A 20,150-nucleotide genomic window follows, 5' to 3' on the forward strand; every position below is an offset into this window, starting at 1 on the left:
AAGTCTGTTCCCTTATTTGGCTACTTCCTCCTCCTGAGGCTGACTACCAAGGTCCAGCTATCAAGCTATTGAAGTCCAGCAATCGAAAGCCTCCTTTGGCTCACCTAATTAACATGCCTAATAAAAATTAAACACCTCATCCCAATACAGGGTTTCCTCTTGTACCTTTATAAACTGTCATTTTCCTATGTGCCAGTCTGTCTCCTCTCTATCCAGAGGCAGTCCTTTGTCCCACTCTGGGACAAATCTCCTTTCTCCCTCTCCCTTGTTCCCTTCCCCCCTCCCTCATCCTCTCTCTCCTGTCTGTGTCTGTTATCCCCTGCCCTGTGTCCTTCTAGGGCAAATGTGTCTCCTTTATGCTGAGAACTTGCTCTTTTCCTTTCACACTGTGCCATGCTTTTAAGAGGATTTTGGGGACCGAATTCAGAGCCTACTTAGGCTTAGGCAATAAGCATTTTGTTTGCTGAGTCTTCTCATATCAAAATCTCTCTGTTACATACTTTCAGTCCATGGAACAAAATAGTGATATTTGAATTTTCTTTGTTCTTTTCTAGCATTGACCAGTCTTTTATTATTATTGTTATTATTGTCATTATTAAGCAGTATTAAATGACTATCCTGGGGGTCAGTGGGAAGAAAGCAATAATTTCACTTGGAAAAAGAAAATGTTAGAATCCAAACTTTTAAAAGAAACAATTTCCCAAGGTGAACCAAGCAGAGGGGCCTGTCTCATAGTTGTTCCCATCAGATAGATGTGTTGGGTGGCCTTATACTTGCCCTGGAGCCCGTTTGCCTGGTGTCCATGGATCCCGGGCAGTTTTCTCTGCTTGCATTCCTCAAGTCTTTGTAGCTTATTAAAGAGTTGCTAACCTAGCTCCGTGGGGTTTGCTGGGAGATTGTTTAATCAATTGCAATGAAACCCCGGCTTCTCCTGGATCCTGGTGTTGGATCCTGCTTTCCAGTCCTGTTAATGTCCCTGGCATGGCTAATGCAGGTGCATATACAGTTCTTGTAGTTTGTGCATAGATTTTCTGTTTTAAGAGTAAAAATAGCCATGCTTGCCTTTCAGGTTCAAACTTGATCCTGAGCAGCCTGTCTTCCTCTGGACAGGGGCGCCAGATGGCGGCGCGCCTCCTGCCGGGTTAATGAATATGCCTTAGCAGAAAACCTTGATTTGTTCTTGAGTCAATTTCTCCACCTTGAGAGGAAGCCTCTGCTCTGCTGAATTACATGCCTTTCCTTTTCTCTCTGTCAGTTGATTTTAGGCAGGAAAAAGAAATGACACCTTGAGGAGTAATTGCCTGTGAGTTGAATGAGTTTGATTAGCGTTGTTATCAATCTGTATCCCAAAATAACAATGTGCGTACGGGTGTGCGTACGACAGCTTTAAAATGCCGCTCTGGGGGCTGGAGAGATAGCTCAGCAGTTATGAATGCTTGCTGCTCTTCCAGAAGATCTGGGTTCAGTTCCCAGTACCCACATCAGCATTACACAGACAGCCTAGCCTATTGGTGAGTTCCACGTAAAGTGAGTGATCTTGTCTCTAAAAGCAAGATGAGCAGCCCCTGAGAAATGACGCCTGAAGTTGGCCTCTAGCCTCTACATGCATGTACACATACATGCACACAGACGAACACGTTCTCACACCCACGTATACAATTTGTGGATGCCTATGATCCACTGTAGGAGATGAAGCAAAGACGGCTCTGGAAAGGTACCAGGAACAGGGAACTGTGTGGTTTTGAAGGCTGGGCTAGGACTGGGAGTCTCCGTCTTGAGCTCCCCTTTCTGTGTAAACTCTTTTTTAAAAAAGACTTTTTAAAATATGTATACACGTGTGCATGCAGGTGCTCACGGAAGCCAGTAGAGGATATTGGATCTCCTTGAGCTGGAGTTAGAGGTGGTTGTGAGCTGCCTCATGTGGTTGCTGGGAACCAAACTGAGGTCCTCTGGAAGAGCAAGCAGCAAACATTCCTAAGCCCTGAGCATCCCTCCCATCGCTCTTCTTATACTCCTAATGGCTGCACTCCTTCGCTCCCACTGAGAGGATTACATTACAACCTAACAAGTAATTGTTGGTTGCTGGGCTGCTTTTGACAATGAGCAAGTATAAAAGAGACAGAAATGTATTTTGTGAATGAATGGCGCGTGCATGTGTGTGTGTGTGTGTGTGTGTGTGTGCGCGCGCGCGTCTTTTTTTTTTTTTTTTTTTGGTGTGTGTGTGTGTGTGGCATATTAAAGTTGTCTTCAAACATTTTGGTTAACAGAAGGTAAAAATTAGCACGCCAGGAAACTTATTTGCCTACCATTTCTGAGGAATTAATACTTTTCGTCTCTTCCAAAATTGGTGATAGATTTGAAAGTAAACATTACACTCCACTCTGAAGCTCTTAATGCTAAGCTATTATTTTTTAAATTTAACTACATTCCTAAGAATACTGTCATCGTAGAGCTGGGGCCAGCTGGTAGAGTGTTTGCCTAGCATGCCTGAGCCCTGGGTTCCATTCCTAGCACCACAGAAACCGGACCTCAGGCACTGTTGGTGCATGTCCGTTATCTCAGAGAAGGAGACAGGAGGAGCCGATGTCCTCAGCCATCGTCAGCTGACGACAGTGAGTTTAGGATCGGCAGGACTGCTTGGGAGCCCCATCTCTAAAGAGAAAAGAGCACCACCTTCCTTCAATGTCTCCTGTGCACATTGAGCCTTGCTTTGTTGCTCTCTCATCTGAGGCCACCAAGCTGTCATGTATGGATCTGACTCAATCCCCAACTCCTGTGATGCACGGGAGCCTTTGGGGAATCAGGGCAGACTGGTAAAGGTTTGGGCCTGGTGTTCACTGAAAGCTACTTTGCCTCTGCATTCTACCAATGTGGACTATTGATAACTTCTGGGGGGGCGAGGCGCGACTGGTGTATCCATTCTGGCTAGGGGTGACCATGTCTTGTTTACCCCACCCACTCCCTTTCCCCTTTCTCTTAAGTGATAGTAGCTAACTTATTTTCTCCATTGATTCTGGGGATTGAACAAATTTATTCCTTTTTCAGGAAAATATTTGCTCCCCATTCCATAAGCTTCTCTAGTAACATCTCCTGTTAATGTCACAGGAGTCTTCTTTCCCACTCCTGTCTCAACTGCAACATCATTTAATTTTGTTTTGTGTGTTTAGTAAATATTTTTTAAATTGAAAATAGATTCTTCTCATATAACACACCCTGACCATAGTTTCTACTTCCCCTCTGCCTCCCAACTCCCCCCCACCTCCCCTCTCCCCCAGATCCTGTTTCCCCTCCATTTCTAATTACAAGTGAATACAAACCATGTTTGTCTCTCTGGGTCTGGGTTATCTTGTTCAAGATGATTTTTTTTTCTAGTTCCATCCTTTTGCCTGGAAATTTCATGGTGCCATCTTTTTAAAGTAGATGAGAAATATTCCGTTTTAACCAAATTATCCTTATCCATTCTTGAGTTGAGGGATATCATCTAGACTGTTTGCAGTGTCTGGCTATTATGAACAGTGTCAGTGAACATAGTTGAGCAGGAGTTCTTGTGGTAGAATGAAGTGCCCTTTGGGTATATGCCCCAGAGTGGTGCGGTTGGGTCTTGAGGTAGATCAATTCTCAATTTTCTGCGAAGTCACCATTTGATTTCCATAGTGGCTGTACAAGTTTGCACTCCCACCAGCAATGGATAAGTGTTCCCTTTGTTCTACATCCATGGCAGCATGAGCTGTCACCTGTGTTACTGATCTTAGCCATTCTGACAGGTGTAAGACAGAATCTCAAAGTCGTTTTGATCTGCATTTCTCTGATGACTAAGGATGTTGAACATTTCTTTAAGTGTTTCTCAGCCATTTGAGATTCCTCTATTGAAAATCCCATTTAAGTCTGTACTCCATTTTTATTTATTTATTTATTTTGATATCTAGTTTTTTGAGTTCTTTATATATTTTGGATATTAGTTCCCTATTGGGTGTGGAGTTGGTAAAATCTTTTCCCATTCTGTAGGCTGCTGTTTTGTCCCATTGATGGGGTCTCTTGCCTTCCAGAAGATTTTTAGTTTCTGAATGTCCCATTTATTAATTGTTGCTCTTAATGCCTGTGCTATTGTGTTCTGTTCAGGAAGTTGTATCCTACGGTTTCAAGGCCAAGTCCCCATTTTCTCTTCTGTCAGGTTCAGTGTATCTGGTTTTATGTGGAGGTCTTTGATACACTTGGACTTGAGTTTTGTGCAGGGTGGGTGATAGACATGGATCTGTTTGCATTTGTCTACATGCTGATATCCAGTCAGAAAAGCACCATTTGTTGAAGATGCTGTTATTTTCAGTTTGTATTCATGGCTTCTTTATCAAAAGTCAGGTGTCTATAAGTGTGTGAATTTATGCCTGGGTCTTCAATTCAATTCCATTGATCAATTTTTATCACAATACCTCTCTGTATACAACTTGAAATCAGGACTGGTGATTATCTGCAGCAGATCTTTTATTGCTCAAGATTGTTTCAGCTATTCTGGGTATTTTTGTATGAAGTTGAGAAATGACCTTTCAAGGTCTGTAAAGAATTGTGTTGGAGTCTAGATGGGGATTTCATTGAATCTATACTATAGATTGCTTTTGGTGGGTGGACATTATTGCTATGTTTTGTGTTCTTTATGCCTTTAATTGTTGGTACTTTCTGGGCTTCCCGGAAGTCTCTGGGTTTTCTTCTTCTCCCTGATTACTTGGGAGGTCAACTCTGGAATGGTTCCTTAGAAGCTTTGACTGGAGGAACTCCAGTACATCCTGGGTAGTTTCCATTGCTGTTTGCATAAGGAATGCATGTGTCCACGGGCCATCAGATGAATGCTCTGGGTGTGCAGTTACTGCACCTCATAGACACCAGCGAGGTCTTTGTCATGAGGAGCACTCATGAACCACGGAAGCAGCAGATATGAATGTTGAGAGTCTTCGTTTGTATTTTTGAGTCAGGATCTCAGGTGGTCTAGCCTGGCTTTGAGTTTACTGTGTAGCCGAGGATGACTTTGAGTTTCAGTTTTCTGAGTGCTAGGATTACATGGCTGCACCGCCATGTCCAGTGCTAGGCATTGGTCCCAGGGCATTGTGCTTGCTAAGCACTCTACCCCTCGGCCCTACTGAGCTGCATCCCCAGCCCAGTAAGGCATGTCTTAAAGCCATTCACTAGAAGCATGTTTTCGGAATATCTGACAATCATTTGCCCCTCATGTCAGTGTATTTGTAATTAAGTACTTAGGACATCACAAGTAGTCTCACATTGGGAACTGGTTACTGTGCTTATTGAGACAGGGTCTTCTACTATAACCCCCCCTTGCCTTGCACTTGCAGCAATCCTCCTGCCACTGACTTCTGAGAGCTGGGATTACAGGTGTACACCACTATAGGTGATTGCTTTAGCCTGTGCACTCCCACTACCCATAAAGCCTAAGCAAGTAAAAGGCCTGGGGGTATTACAGATGTAATGGGATGGTTTTCCTAGAGGCTGAATCTCGTGGGAAGTCCAGGTTGGTCCCAAAGGTTTTATAGAGCCCAGGGGTCTAGAAGTTAGGGTTCCCTGTCTTAACATCCCAGGTGCTGGGATTCTAGGCATATGCCACCACACCCAGCTGAGACCTGTGTGGCTGGCTGGACTTGGGAAGGATGCTGTAATTATCATGCTATCAGGGCTTAGGAAGATTTTCTTCCAAGGAGATTTATCCTGCAGTCTCAGAGCTTCTGCCAAGCCTGTCTAGAAACCTCCAAAACTTCATTCTTTGTGCCTTTTTTTTTTTTAAATAGAAATTCCTGTTGTCTCTGCAAGGACATCATGTTTGCTCCAATACAGCCATTCTTCCTGGATGATGGCAGCTACTGCCAGTTATTAGTGTGTTGCTGATCTTTTTTTTTTTTTTTTTCTGTCTCCTTTTTGTCCTTGTGTAATCAAATAACCTGACTTGATACAGGGTTCTTAACTTCTGAAAATAAGGACTTTCCACCTACCTGCTGCCTTTACCAGGGCCAATGTGATAAAGAAGTCTGTGGAGTTCTCGTGAACAAATCAGGGTGATTTTCAGTAGGTACTAGGTGGGTAAAAAGAGAGAGGGGGAGAGGGAGGAGGAGAGGGAGGAGAGGGAGGAGAGAGAGGAAGGGGAGAGGGACCATTTCGGCCCTCATGATTTGGGTTGTGACTTGGGCAGGAGGAGTCATAGTAGAAAAATCCTGCCAGGCCTGGGAGATGGCTCAGTTGGTAAAGTATTTATTATGCAAAATGATGACAAAAACTTTGTCCCCAGTACCCACTGTAAAAGCACCATGTGTGGTGGAACATACCTGTGATTCTACCACTGGAAAGAAAAGAGACAGACAGATTCCTGGGGCTCCGTGGCCAGCCAGCCTAGCCTAGTCATCAAGCTCCAGGTTGGTGTGAGACCCTGTTTCAAAGGAGATGGGGGCAGTGCTCTTGACATTCAATCTTGTTGTTGTCTCTTGGCTTCCATTTCCACATGCGTATGCACATACATGCACATCCAACCACGAGTGGGTTTACATACTTAACAGACATGCTCACATATGCATATACTATACACATTCATATGCTACACACACACACACACACACACACACACACCCGAAAGGACAGGAGACCCAGGACAATGGATGTGGTGAAACAGGGTGAGCTTAGTTAGCATTGTGAGTGTGAAGAAGGCAGCGCGACAGAGAAAGGCTGTATTACTATGGCACGTTTCAACTTTCTCTTGAGTAGGCTGGGAGTCATCAGCCTAAAGAACAAGGCCTAGTGAGGCTGTATAAATGGCATGAATCTCTGTCAGTGGCATCATTCTGAGTTACCTCCTTGTCCGTAGAGAGTGGAGTTCCAGATGCTGGGTTATAAATCTTGTTTCCTTCCTACAAGTGACAGGCTATGTCATAGTCTTTGTCTGAATAGATTTGTCCCATACCATCAAGGCCTGTACTGGCCAAGGATGATGGATGGTAAGCGCTGTGGGAGGAACGCTTGGCTACAGTGACTGCTGTCCTCTGTCCCCCTGCTGCTGTTAATGAGTGTGTGTCTGTGTGTGAGCGTTTGTGCACATGTTTGGGAAGACCATAAGGCAACCTCAGATACTCTCCAGGATTCATCTATTTCGATTTTTTTCATTTGTGTGACATGCATGTATAAATGCACGTGTGTGTGTGTGTGTGTGTGTGTGTGTGTGTGTGTAGAATGAGGTGGATACTGAGAACTGTCCTCTCTCAGTCGAACCCAGAGCTCCATGATAGGGCAGTCTCACTAGCCAGCTTACTCTGGGGAGTCCCCTGTCTTTGACTTGCAAGCCTGGAATAATAGGTGGACCACCATGCTCACCTAGCATCTACTTGAGTTCCTGGGAGTCTGAACTCCTATTCCCATGCTTACACCCCAAGTAACCATCGAGCTGTCTCCCTGAATACGCTCAGTTTTAATTTTGGACAAAGTCTTTCTCTGGAATTCTGGAACTCACCAAAGTATGCTAGACTGGTTGTCTAGTGAGCCCCTGTGCCTGCCCAGCGCTGTGGATAAAAGCATGTATCCCATGGCCATCTTTACTTACATGCTTTTAGGTACTTCACTGTCTCCCTAACCATGCTGGACATTCTGCCTCCATCCTTCCTGGTATAAAGATGCAGGCCAGTGGAATGAAGATGCCTGAAGAGTCATTGCTCTCATTTTCCTGGGCCTCTGGGCCCGTTCCCAGGGCTCCTTGCTTCCTCTCTCCTACCCCATTTGGGAACATGTCTGCATCTTCTCTCTCGTCCTCTGTGATTCTTACGAATCCTTCTCAGAGTTCGTAAATAGGCAGGTCCTGTGCTCATAAAATACATGTCTGTGAACCTGACATTAAGATAATGCCTGGATCCTCCGGAAAGTAATTTTGATTTCAAACCCAAATTTTAAAAACCTGAGTAAATCAGATTTTCATTTCTGTGTTGGGAACTTACAACTTCTGTGTTTTTAAACCTTGTTATGGGACTGCCTTCATTCATTTTTATTGGTGTGGGGTGGGGGTGGGGGTGAGGCAGTACATGTAGGTATGCATGCCAAGGCACATGTGTGGCGTCAGAGGCTAGCTTTGCAGAGTTGGTTCTCTCCACTGGGGACCTGGGGATTGAACTTAGGCCCTCAGGCTTGCATGGCAAGGTCCTTTGCCTCTTAGGCCACATCATGGACACCACAGCTGCTCTTAATAAGGAGCCTTTGTGAGCTGTGAGCTTGTTCTTGTCCAGAGATCTGTGTACACACCATGGGGAGGTTTGTGGTCTTTGCCCTCTGTACGGCTCTTTGGTCTGGTTGAGACAAGTTGTTTGAATCAGTGCATACAAACGTGTGTTAAATGAAAGCATAAAAGCCCAGGGTCTAGCAGGTGCACAAGGAAATGCCGGCTGTCATTTGGGAGGGCCACTTTCTTGACTGTGGGGTTGCAGGCAGGACACTAGAATGTTTCAGCTGTAATAAACCAATTATTTTGTCTTTGTCTTCTGTTTAAAATTTTGTAGTACATATTTGTGTGTGTGTGTGTAAGTGTGTCAGTGTGTTAAGTCAAAGGCTCCTTCGCCATACATGATTGTGAGTGCCATTTCCGGCTCAGCCATCTTGTAGGATTGGAATCTCTGTTCTTAAAAACCCCAGGTCATTCCATTGTTAGGGCTAAACTCTGCCATTTGGAACCAGGTTTGTACAGGCTGGATTCTCCTGCAGTATTCTTAGCAGGTAGGAAATACTCAGAGCTTGCTTATTCCAGTGTTTAAACACTTGGCTTTCTTAAGCTGAAGATCTGTGATGAGGAGAAGAAAAAAAAAAGTCATATTCCCCAGAGACTGCTCTGTAAGGTTGTTGAGGCCCATGTTGAATTGAAATTCCCAGAAAAAAAATGCTGTTCAAGGCCGATGCCTAATTCTGACTCCAATTTTGAAGAGTTGGAATGTTGCAGGTCTAGCGCCAAATCATCCTAGGCTATTTTTATCCATTCTTTGCCCATTTCTGGGGTCTGACCTGACATCCTCGTGAGTGTTATGTAACTTTAGGAATGACTATCAGACCTCTTCCTTCCCCAGCCGGAATCTAAGGATGTCATCGGGTGGCATCCGGGGCCTATAGTAGAGACTTCCGACTGTTACTGTAACTGTTTACCCAGTGCTGCAGTAGTGTATTTACAAAGTGCTGGCTTATGCCTTTCTGTTTGGCCACTATAAAAAATGTATACAGCTGTTTCCTCATGGGAACATGGTATCTATGGTTACTGACCCTCTGATTCTGGGTGGTGCTCACGCACACTTGGCTCCAGAGCAAATCATTGTGTGTGCCCTTTGACGTGAGAGCTGTGCCAACCTCCTGCTCCCTTCTCTCTCCTCTTCCCTCTTCCCTGCCCTCTCACCCACCTTTTTTCTCATTTCTCATGTGAACTAGCAACCACTCTAACACAGAGAGATGGCTCAGCAACAACATTCATTTTTGCATTAAAAAAAGAAGAAGAAACGTTTTGGCTGCGGGGTAAGTACCGGCGTATGAAGCCTGGGAACCCATGTTAAAGCCACAGACAGCAGCAAACTGTCACCTCAGCACTTTTGAGGCCAGACGGGAAGCAGTAAAAAGAGAGGCCTAGAAACTGGGGGCCAGATAGCTTGGTGCGCAAGGCAATAAAGAACTAGAAACTGTCTCAGACAAGATGGGTTGGACATATTATACTTGAGGTAACCTCTGACCTCCACATGCTTTCCGTCTGTCTGTGTCTGTCTGTCTGTTTCTCTCTCTCTCTCTCTCTCTCTCTCTCTCTCTTTCTCTCTCTCTCATGCCCTTATACATATATTTATGCATCATATATAAACGAATACTTTTCCAAAACTAGATGTTGTGGTTTATTCTTACAACCCTGTCCAGGAGATGGAGGCCAGAGGATTATATCCATCCTCCAATATAGACCAGCCTGGGATACATGAGATCTTGTCTCAAAAAAAAAAAAGATTTTTAAAATAATTGTTTTCTCCCCACTGAAGACTAGAATGTGGTTTTACGGAGACCCTAAAGCTGCCTGTTGCAGCAAGGGTGTGCGGAAGCCCCAGAGGAGAGCAGGAACTTCAGGGGACTTCTGCACTGTCAGCAGTTCCCTCCTGCTTGTGGCTCTGGTCAAGTCACAGCACTTCTTCCAACTCTTGAGGGTGGAAGATGGAACTCCTTAGACCTGACCTCTGTTGAAGTGTCTCTGTGTGCTGCTGGAAGTTTCCAGGGCCAGTAGACACATGTACGAATGTATCTTGCACCTATCTGAACTTCTGTCGCTTCATCTGAGGAATGTGTAACTTTGCTGGGGTGGGGGGTACCTTAGAACACAAACTCAGGCCTTATACCCAAGCATGCTGGGGTGCCAGGAAGCCTTTTGCCGAGTAGTGGATACCTGCACCCATCTATGAAAGACCAGGACCCTCTTCTTGCAGGACTTTTCTTAATGATGTCTGCAGTCTCTATGGAGATTCTCTGTCTCCTGATCTCTCATTCAGTTCTCTTGATTCTTGCCATCTGTTGGGCTGGGCAGCCCCCACCCTCACCCTTTGAGAAGGTCTTGCTATCATGAAATCATTTCTAAAAAGAAGAGTGAATGCAGGCACTCTGGATGCATGACTGTGTGAGAGGATATCCTTAGTGCGCGCGCGCGTGTGTGTGTGTGTGTGTGTGTGTGTGTGTGTGTGTGTGTGTTTGCATATGGAGGCCAGAGGTTGATGTTGGATGTCTTTAGCTACTGTGCTCTCCCCTACCCCCTCTCACTCTGCTTTAGTTTTTGAGACATGGTCTCTCACCAAGCTAGAGCTATGTTCAGCTCCACTCAGTGAGGCTGCCTGCGCAGAGAGCCCTCGGGATCTTCTTCTCTCCTTTGCCCATGAAACACTGGTGCTCCTGACACTCAAGCCTTCCTGCTTGCCAGGCAGGCACTTTGCCCCCCTCCTGCACCTACCCCCCCCCCAAAGCCATCCTCTCAGCCTCTGCTTTTTCATTTTTATTTTTAAAGTGTTTCTTGTAGCCTAGGCTGACCTGGAACTTGAACTCACTGTGTAGCCGAGGATAGCCTTGACCTTCTGATCTTCCTCTTCCCATCACCCCGGTGCTGTCATTACAGCTATGAACCGCCATGCTTGGTTTACATGAGTCTGGGGAGCTGACCCAGGGCTTCATATCTGCGAGGAAAGCACTCTGACTGAGCTAGATCCCTAAGCCCACACACTTACCTTTTAATTTTCACTATTATAGTTTTATATTATGGGTGTGTGTGTGTGCATATGGAAGTCAGAAGGCAACTGGTGAAGTCTCTCTTCTTCCTCTGTGTCTCAGAGAACAAACTCTTAAAGGAGCTTTGATAGCAAGCTCCTTTACCCACTGAGCCAAGCCTTTTTTTTTTTTTTTTAATTTGGGAGTGAATGCCACTGGGGTCTAGCCTTCACTATTGCCACTGGGGTCTAGCCTTCACTATTGTTGAGCGGATTTCCTCTTATCTCTCCTGTCCCTACTGGAGATGCTAATTTGCGCCTTTTTGCCTTTCTATCCTTGTTTCCTAGACCTCGGAGATTATATTTCAGGAAGCTGGGTGAGGAGATTCAAAAGAAAACTCTGTGGTAAGCAAGAAGCATGAAGCCCCAAGGCTATAGGGGAGCAGAGACAATGGAAGGTGAAAAGGGAAACCAGCCGCGGAGAAGGGAACCCTGCACATCCTAAAGGAGAAAGTGAAGATAGCAGTAGAGACTGAGAGTTAGAGCCAGGTGGAACCAGGAAGCTGCTCCAAGAAGCTGAAGGCAGGGTCTCAAATAGAACTCTTTAAGTTGTCCTGACCTTGAATTATAAAAACTGCCCAGTCAGTGAATATGAAGGTATTGAACTCCTCCTGTGTTTTAAGTCCCAGGGACACTGCCCTTAGTAAGTCTGTCCCCAGAGCTGTGCTGTCAGGGTCAGGGCCTGGACTCTGGCAGCCCCAACCCAAGCCTGGGTTTAGCCACCATCCTCCATAGGTCAGCTAAACAAGTCACTATGGGAAGCAGAGAAGAAGGTCACTGACCCCACGAGTCTAACTTCAGGGTCCCAACATGAGGTTTAGGTTTAAATAGAGAGCAAAAGGCACACAGGGCTTCGTGTTCCTAGTCTTAATACTATCCCTCTGATTATGACCTTCTAGCATTTTCTGGGCTTCTGTCTCTCCTGCAAGGTGGACTGGTGAGTTGCTCACACTGTGTGAAAGGGAGAAGAAGCAGATTGAAAATCAGGACTTAGCACAGAGCCCAACATTCCGAATAAGGCAAGTTCTAGAAGAAGGCCACAGCCCTGGAGTCACCGAGGTGTCCTACAGACTGATGAGCGCTATAAATAGAAGCCCTAAGGAATGACAGGAAGCCAGTAGCCAAACACACCCAAAGAGAAAAACTGGCTGGGGTATGTTCAGGTGTCTGTGCGCCACTGGAATGCTAGGAGAGCTATCTGAAGACCCCTTCTCTAGTTCCTGGTAGGATATGGGACACTAAGCTTTTACATGGACTTATATTTGTGCTGGACCCTATCAGCTTGGTGAGTAAACCTTTGCATAGATGCATGTGAGTGTCATTAATGTTAGTTCTCAGAAATGTATGGCAATCTTTCCTCTTTCTTCTCCTCTTAGATTTGCTTTAGGAATTACTATACAGTTTACTTAAGACACCTCTTGCTACATCTTAGCCAAGAGAAGGGTCCCCTTAGATAAAGAAGACCCCAGATGTTGGCATGACTCACTAGGAGTAGGCTAGCTCTACCTTTCTTCTTCCTCTTTTTGTCTCTCCCTTCCTTCCACCGGACTCCCTGACCATTGTAGGGTCAAGTCTACAATGATAGGTATTATCAATTGTTGTTGGTTCCATATGGCCCACTCCTGCCTGCTACCCTGCCAACCCCCAGGAGGTCGGTGCCTACAGGCTTGGCAACTTCTTGCATGGCTCAGAGTTTAGCTACTGCCTTAGAGTCTTGAGTGTCCTCATTCAACAAAAGTCCACGAATCTCAGCTGGTCAGGGGCACCTCTTATTTTAAGGCAAAAGGACTTGTGGTATATTTTGAGAAGGTTTCTTGCTTTTCCTACTAGTGTTGCTGCTGGCTTCCTAGTAATTTCTTCTTGGGAAGATAGGTCAAGAGACTCAAGGACTCACTAAAAGAGCAGTTTGTTCTAGAGCTTTCAGAATCTTGGTTCAATTTTTTTTTCTTTTCTTAAAATTTTTTATTTTATGGGTATGGGTATTTTGTTGCATGTATATCTTTATGACATGCATGCCTGGTACCTGCTGAAGACAAAGGAGGGTATTAGGTCCCTTGGAACTGGAGTCATAGATGGTTGTGAGCCACCATATGGGAACTGAACCAGGTCCTTTCCACGAACATCAAGTGCTCTTAACTGTCAAGTAACTCCCTAGCCTCCCTTGGGTCAATTTTAAGAATGTCTCTTTAAAACATTTTTTAACGTATGTGTACACATGTACATATGTGGATGAGTACATGTATGTTTACATGTGCACCATAGGGTACTTATGGATGTCAGAGGACAACGACATGCAGCGAACAGGAGCTAGTATTCTCCCACTGTATGGGTCCTAAAGTTTGTCAACAGATGGTCATCCACTGAGCCATCTCCTTGCTCTCCAGTTACAAACAAACAAACAAACAAACAAACCAACCCCCAAAATAGACTAGTATTCTCTAAGGTGACATGCATTTGCAAAAGGCCAGTCATATTATTAGCAATGCCACTCAATTTATCAGTTGTATGTATGGTCACTCTTCGTCGTCAACTTGAATGGATCTCTAGGAGACACAGGTCTGGACATAGCTGTGAGGACATCTTCAGAGAAGATTTAACTGAACAGGGAAGACCCACACTGAATGTGGGCGGCACTACCCCTAGACTGAATAAGATATTCAAGGAAGGATGGAAGGAAGGAAGGAAGGGAAGGGGAAGGGAAGAAGGGAAGGGAAGAAGAGAAGGGAAGAAGGGAAGGGAAGAAGGGAAGGGAAGAAGGGAAGGGAAGAAAGAAAGAAAAGAAAAAGAAAGAAAAGAAAAAGAAAAGAAAAGAATGAGCTGGGCACCATCATCCATTCATTGCTCCTAACTTTCTGACTGGGGTTGCATTGTGTCCAGATGCCTCAACATGCCTACCCTGGAGACTTCCCCTCCATGGCTGGCTGTGTTCTAAAACTGTGAGCCAAAATACTTAAGTTGCCTTTGTTGGGTCTTGGTCCCAGCAAGGAGAAAAGCAGTCAATACACCTGTCTTTAGATTTATCTTAAATAAACTCATTTGATTTGGTCTCGTAGCGTTTAGAAATGAATGAATTCAAAAAGTTTGGGAATGACCAGATATGTACTTAATGAGAGCAATAAAGAAAGTTTGTATATTATTCATTCCACTGCCATGCCAATGCACCATGCATCGTGCAAAAATAAACTATATTAAACCAAGCTGGCTGTTCAAAGCATATTGGTTCCTAAGGAATGGAAGCCTGTGGACCTTGGAACTATATAACTTCTTAGCTTTTCTTTAGTGGGACAAATGAGGTAGGTAGGTTGGGGAATGTGGACAAAGAATGGCTGATCTAACTATTTAGGAATATTCTGAACAACAGAGATTAGATATGCTCTTATTTCCAGTACCTTATTTATTCTTCTATTTGGCACTCAAAATAACACGTGCATATGTGCATCAAAAACTGGCTTTCCCCACCCCTCCCTGCTACTGGGGATCAGGCTCCCCTTTATGAAAGTTGGGTTAGTCCTCAGGTCTTGGACTTTGTCCCACTAAAGAAAAGCTAAGAAATTATATAGTTCCAAGGTCCACAGCAGAGTCTAGGCAGCCAGGAAGCTCACCATCCAGGGAAGGAACAGTTGAGTGGCTATAGTTCCACCCAACTCCTTATGCCTGCTTGGCCTTTCTTGGCTGAACTTTGTGAGTGGCAGGGCCTCATACAGCCCAGGCTAGCCTGAAACTCCTGTGTAGCTGAGACTGACCTTATTTTCTGATCCTCTGGCCATTACCTTCAAAGTGCTAGAATTATAGGCAACACCATAACTAGCTTATATAGTTCTAGGGATGTAACCTGGCTTCTGTGCATGATAGGCACGCACCTACCTACTGTGTGAGCAATGACCACACAGCCCACAAAGATGCTTTAAAAGTTTTGTACTATAGTTTTTGTAAAACCATATCTTGTTCTTAGCCTCCAGTTCTTAGTCTCTAATTAAGACAACCACAAAAAGGAGAATCCCTAAGCAAAGGGCTCCTTCTGGTGACTGGCCTCAGTGCAGGTGACCTGGGGGTAGGTTGGGGGAGGGCTACTGGCAGTTTCCCTGTTCTTTCATGGGAATGGAAAGATCAGACCTGGCTGAGCATCCTAAGCCCCAGTAGTCACTTCTCTCTCGTTTCCTGTTGTTTTGGGGGTAAATACCAAATGTTGGGTGAGGGAGGCAGAAGGTTGTGCACAAAATTAGCTTGTTTGTCAACAACATACACACCCTTAAACATACCCTTAAAACACTGAGCCACCTTTTACCCAGGTCTTACAGAGTGGTAAATTAATGATTGGGCTTACTCAGTAACCAAGAGATGACTTACTTGGTAAAGTGCTTGCTGTGCAGGCATGAGTACCTGAGTTCTAATCCCCAGAACCCATGGAAATAATAACAATAATAGAACAGTAATAATCTGAAAGGTGATGCGCACTTGCAGTCTCAGCACTGGAAGGAACCAGGCTGATCTCTGGGGTTCTTGGCCAGTCAGCCCCTAGCCTGTTTGGTAAGCTCAAGGGTGTGACAGTCCAGGTTGTCTTCTAACCTCCACATGCATGCAAAGTAGATGCTGCACTGTGCATGTGCGCGCATGCATATAAAAGTTTTCCTAAATATGTCATAGAGCATCCCTCATGTTTCCATACTCTGCCCCTCTCTTCTCTATCATTTTTGCCTTTTCAGAAATACTCAGTTTCTTAAAGGGAAAGGGGACACATTAATAAGGCCTTGAGACTTGGAAGTTTCCCAAGTGATGGCAAGAAAGGACTGTTCCATCGCTGGACTTCACTGACCAGACAGACTGCAATTTGCTTGTGTTGCCTTATATTTGACTCTGAGTTTTTTCCTGGGGAGCAGCTCTGTCTAGATGAGCCTTTTGCAAAATGTTTGTATTCTGTTTGTACCAAGCCTGTGCCCCTACAAACTGGGGTAAAAATGTGGCTTTGCATAATGCTCTTCTTGCTTCTCTTGAAATAGGGAACGTGTGTGTGTGTGTGTGTGTGTGTGTGTGTGTGTGTGTGTGTGTGTGGTGTGTATGTTTGGGATAAATTTGTGGGGTGGTTCCTGGTTGGGAAGTACCCTTTTTGTCTAATCAGAGTTTTGGATGGCTTTGGAATTGTGAATACATCAAGACAGGGGAGACTTAGGAGAGCCCTCTCTTGCCTTCAGATCTTGGGTTCTAAGATGCAAAAGGGTTGATATCAAGAGTTCCATCCCCAGCACCTCACAAGCCAGCCATGATGACACTGGCTTGTAAGTCAAATACTTGGGAGGAAGCAGGAACTGAAGTTCAAGATCACTGGTAGCTACATAGTGAGTTGGGGGTCAGCATGGGATTTATGAGACCTTAAAAAAAAATGGGGCTTGGAGAGCTGCTTAGCAATTAAGAACACATGCTACTCTTGCAGAGGACCTGGGTTCAGTTCCCAGCACCCATGTGGTAGCTTACAGCCACCTGTAACTCCATCTCTAGGAGATTGAATGCCCTCTTCTGACTTCTGCAGGCACCAAGCATACATATGATATGCATACACACATGCAGGCAAAACACTCAGACACATAAATCTAAAAAACTTTTGACTTCTACCAGTTCAATTGGTGGTAGCTTAGTTTATGTATATTAAAGATGGCGTTTGTTTTATGAAGGGCAGTCAGCAGATGGAAGATGACTGTTTCCATTGTGCTCTTGTGAAATCAAGCCAGATTTTCAGTTTTTGGATGGGGAAGTCTCATGTTGCAATCTGTATTCATGAAGGGTACAGAGATCATTAAAAAGAGAAAAGTAATCTCTCAGCCATTGGCCAAACCAAACAACAACCATAATGTTATATTAACCTTTCTTAATAAGAACTCTGGGTCTTTAGTTGAGGCAGTGTCCTGACTGGAAGCGCTTTCTGGGAAAGTACCGAAGGAACATCAAAACTTGACCAGGAAATAAATACTGCTGGCCTGAGAAATTAGCTCAGGGCCTCCAGATCTCCTTCACCCAATGGGGATGTGATTCATCTTTCTGCTGTTTCTGGGGATAGCTCACTTCAAATGTGGGAAGTGGTCAATAGAAGTGAGATGGCTACTCTCTTTTATGTGTTCTAGTCAGCATTTCATCTCTGCATCTAGGGGGTGAACCTTGTAGTTTCCCAGGGGGGTGGGGGGAAGGAGGGAGGGAGGGGGAGAAAGATGGGAGAGAGAAAGAGAGGAAGAAACAGGAGAAAGAGAGAGAGAGAGAGAGAGAGAGAGAGAGAGAGAGAGAGAGAGAGAGAGGGGTATAGGAATGTTTGAGTAGAGAAAGAGAAAGATATGGAGACATGAGTCAGAGTATGCTCAGTGGTCTCTGCATGACACTGGAGTCTGCCTGTAGAGTCTTGCTTCACACGCACACACGCATATCCTAGTTATCTTAATATTAATAAAGCCTCAGTTGAGGAAATACTTAGATCGTATTGGCCTGTGGGCATGTCTGTGGGTGATTGTCTTGACTGCTAGTTAATACAGGAGGGCCTAGCCTACTGTGGGCAGCACCATTTCTTAGGCAGATGGTCCATATATAAGAAAGCTGGCTAAGCACTGGTCTGTGAGTGAGCCAGCAAGCATATGCTTCTTGTCTCCAGGCTCTTGCTCCAGCTTCCCTCTGTGATGGATTGTGACCCAGCAGGGTAAGCCGAATAGACCCTTTCTTCTCGAAGATGCTTTTGGTTAGAACTTTATCATAGCAATGGAAACGCTACCTAGAACCTGGCTGAGCAGAAGCATCATGTTCAGTGGGACAACAATTCTGTGTCCCGGGACTCTGGGGGCTCAAGTTTCCTTAACTGATTCTTGATTGTGCAATATATAAAGTCCTAGGGAGATGGTAGAACTCTTGGTGGGGGCAGATGGGCAGGTGGACCTCGGTTTGGGTGAAAGTGAGTTGGACAGATACATATGCTGAGGGAGGTGATTTGTAGGCTTTTGTTCCATCGTGGGTGCTGCAGACACCCATGATAGTTATTGCTGCCAGTGTGACTGGCTCTAGAATCCCCTCGAGGTCTCAGGCTGTGGAGGTACCATAGAGCTTCTGGACTGCTCTCACCATGCAAGGTTCTGCATTCAAGCAGGAAGGTGCAGACTCTGCCTTTGAGAGGGAGACAGATGTGGAAAACAGGCATTTCATGCCAGTGGACGTTGACTAGAGGCCAGACTGTCTATCTTTTGTTTCAGTGTAATGCGTCTAGGGATGTCACTGAGGTACGTACGGATGAGGAGCGACTTTGTAAGAGAGTCTGCTCTGTGGCTTCCCCGGGTTTCTAGCCTCCTCCTGGAGATCTCGATTGCCCTTTAGGCTAGACCAGAAAGTGTCTTTTGATTTTAAAACAAATTGGTTAAGCAGTCTCTTGCCTTCTGAAATGTCTTTCGAAGACTCCTCCCTTGCCTGAGAGGATCCCTGCTTTCCATTAAGTGGAACGTTCCCTACAATCACTTTCTGTCTTTGTGAACAGTTTCCCTCCTCTTATGTCATATAGCTTAGATTGGCCTTGAACTTGCTTTATAGCTGAGGATGGCTTTGAACTTCTGATCTTCCTACTTTCACTTCCTGTTGCCGAGATGGCAGGTTATGCTCCATTACATCCAGTTTATAAGCCTAGATAGAACCCAGGGTTTCATGCATGCCAGGCAAGTACCAAACTGTACTGTATCTTCTACCTGACAGGCTACCTTTAAAAGTGATGTTTTCCTTCAAAATTGAAGAGCTGAAATGTGGTCTCTAATTCTTGCAGTAGAATTACCTCTGTATGAAGATTTAGAGGATTTAGAGGATAAACTTCTGGCTTGCTTTTAAGAGATATTATTTTAAACTATGTATATTGTGTGTGTGTGTGTGTGTCCTTGTGGCCATGTACACATGAGTGCAGTACCCGCAGCAGCCAGAAGAGGGTGTTCAATCCCCCTATTGTTAAAGGAAGCTGTGAAGGCATCTGATGTGGATGCTAGGCATCAACACAGATCCTCTGCCCAAGCAATATATATGCACTCTTGGCTGCTGAGCCATCTCTCCAGCCTCAATGTTTGGCTTTCTTGAGTTGAGATTTTTGCAGCAGGGAGAAGCAGTAACCCTGTAATATATATGCCTTCTGTTTAGACATGTTGAGCAAAATCTATCTGAGAAACTAGAATGTGTTAGTAATCGGTCCATTTATTGTTTTTGTTTTGTTTTGTTTAGCTAGATGCTTTCTGAATATTGACTTGTTTTTTCACACCTCCTTTGGAGTCAGATAACCTTGGGAGAGGGATCTGTTGTCACCACGCCCCTGGGGGAGTTTTAGAAGCCGGCATCAGCTCATTCTCTGACCCTCTATGTTGACTGAACGGTGCATTTTTTGACATTAAAGATGAAATGAGAAACAATCTCATTTGGTTCTGAATCTGAAATGCCTCTAAACCTAAAATTATTTGAATGCACAAGGAGATTCCACTCCGACTTCATGTGACTGATTGTGTTCGAATGTTGTGGAAGAAACCTGTCTTAGTTTCTTTTCCTGTAGCTGTGATAAAATGCCCCGACAAAGCTACTTAAAGAAAAAAAGGGCTTATTATGATCACAGTTCCATGTTATAGTCCACCACGGCAGAGAAGTCAAGAAAACAAGAGCTGGTCTTGTTTTCTTGTAGAGTAGAGAGCATTGAATTAATTCCTACTGGCTTTGCTAAGCTCACTTCCTCCACCCTCTTACAGTTCAGAATCCCCTTCGTAGGGAATAGTGCCACCCACAATGGGCGGGGCCTTCCCACCTCAATGAGTAGGCTGGAGATAATCCCCTACAAACATGCTCAATGGCCAGCCTGAGCTAGACAATCCTCTATTGAGACTT

General features: G+C 44.8%; 1 protein-coding gene across 5 annotated transcripts in view; it reads left to right on the plus strand.

The window, feature by feature from the left end:
• Positions 1–20,150, plus strand: part of Mgat5 (mannoside acetylglucosaminyltransferase 5) — a 283,416-nt gene that overhangs the window by 56,315 nt on the left and 206,951 nt on the right. For 2 of the 5 annotated variants that reach the window (XM_006529056.4, XM_030255028.1), the window contains exon 3: positions 11,574–11,630. The exons of the other annotated variants lie outside the window; for them this stretch is intronic. The gene's annotated coding sequence lies outside the window, so the exon portion shown is untranslated. The remainder of the gene's footprint in view (positions 1–11,573; positions 11,631–20,150) is intronic. 5 annotated transcript variants of the gene reach the window in all.

This window comes from Mus musculus, chromosome 1 (assembly GCF_000001635.26).
Source record: "Mus musculus strain C57BL/6J chromosome 1, GRCm38.p6 C57BL/6J".
Taxonomy (NCBI): Eukaryota; Metazoa; Chordata; class Mammalia; order Rodentia; family Muridae; genus Mus; species Mus musculus.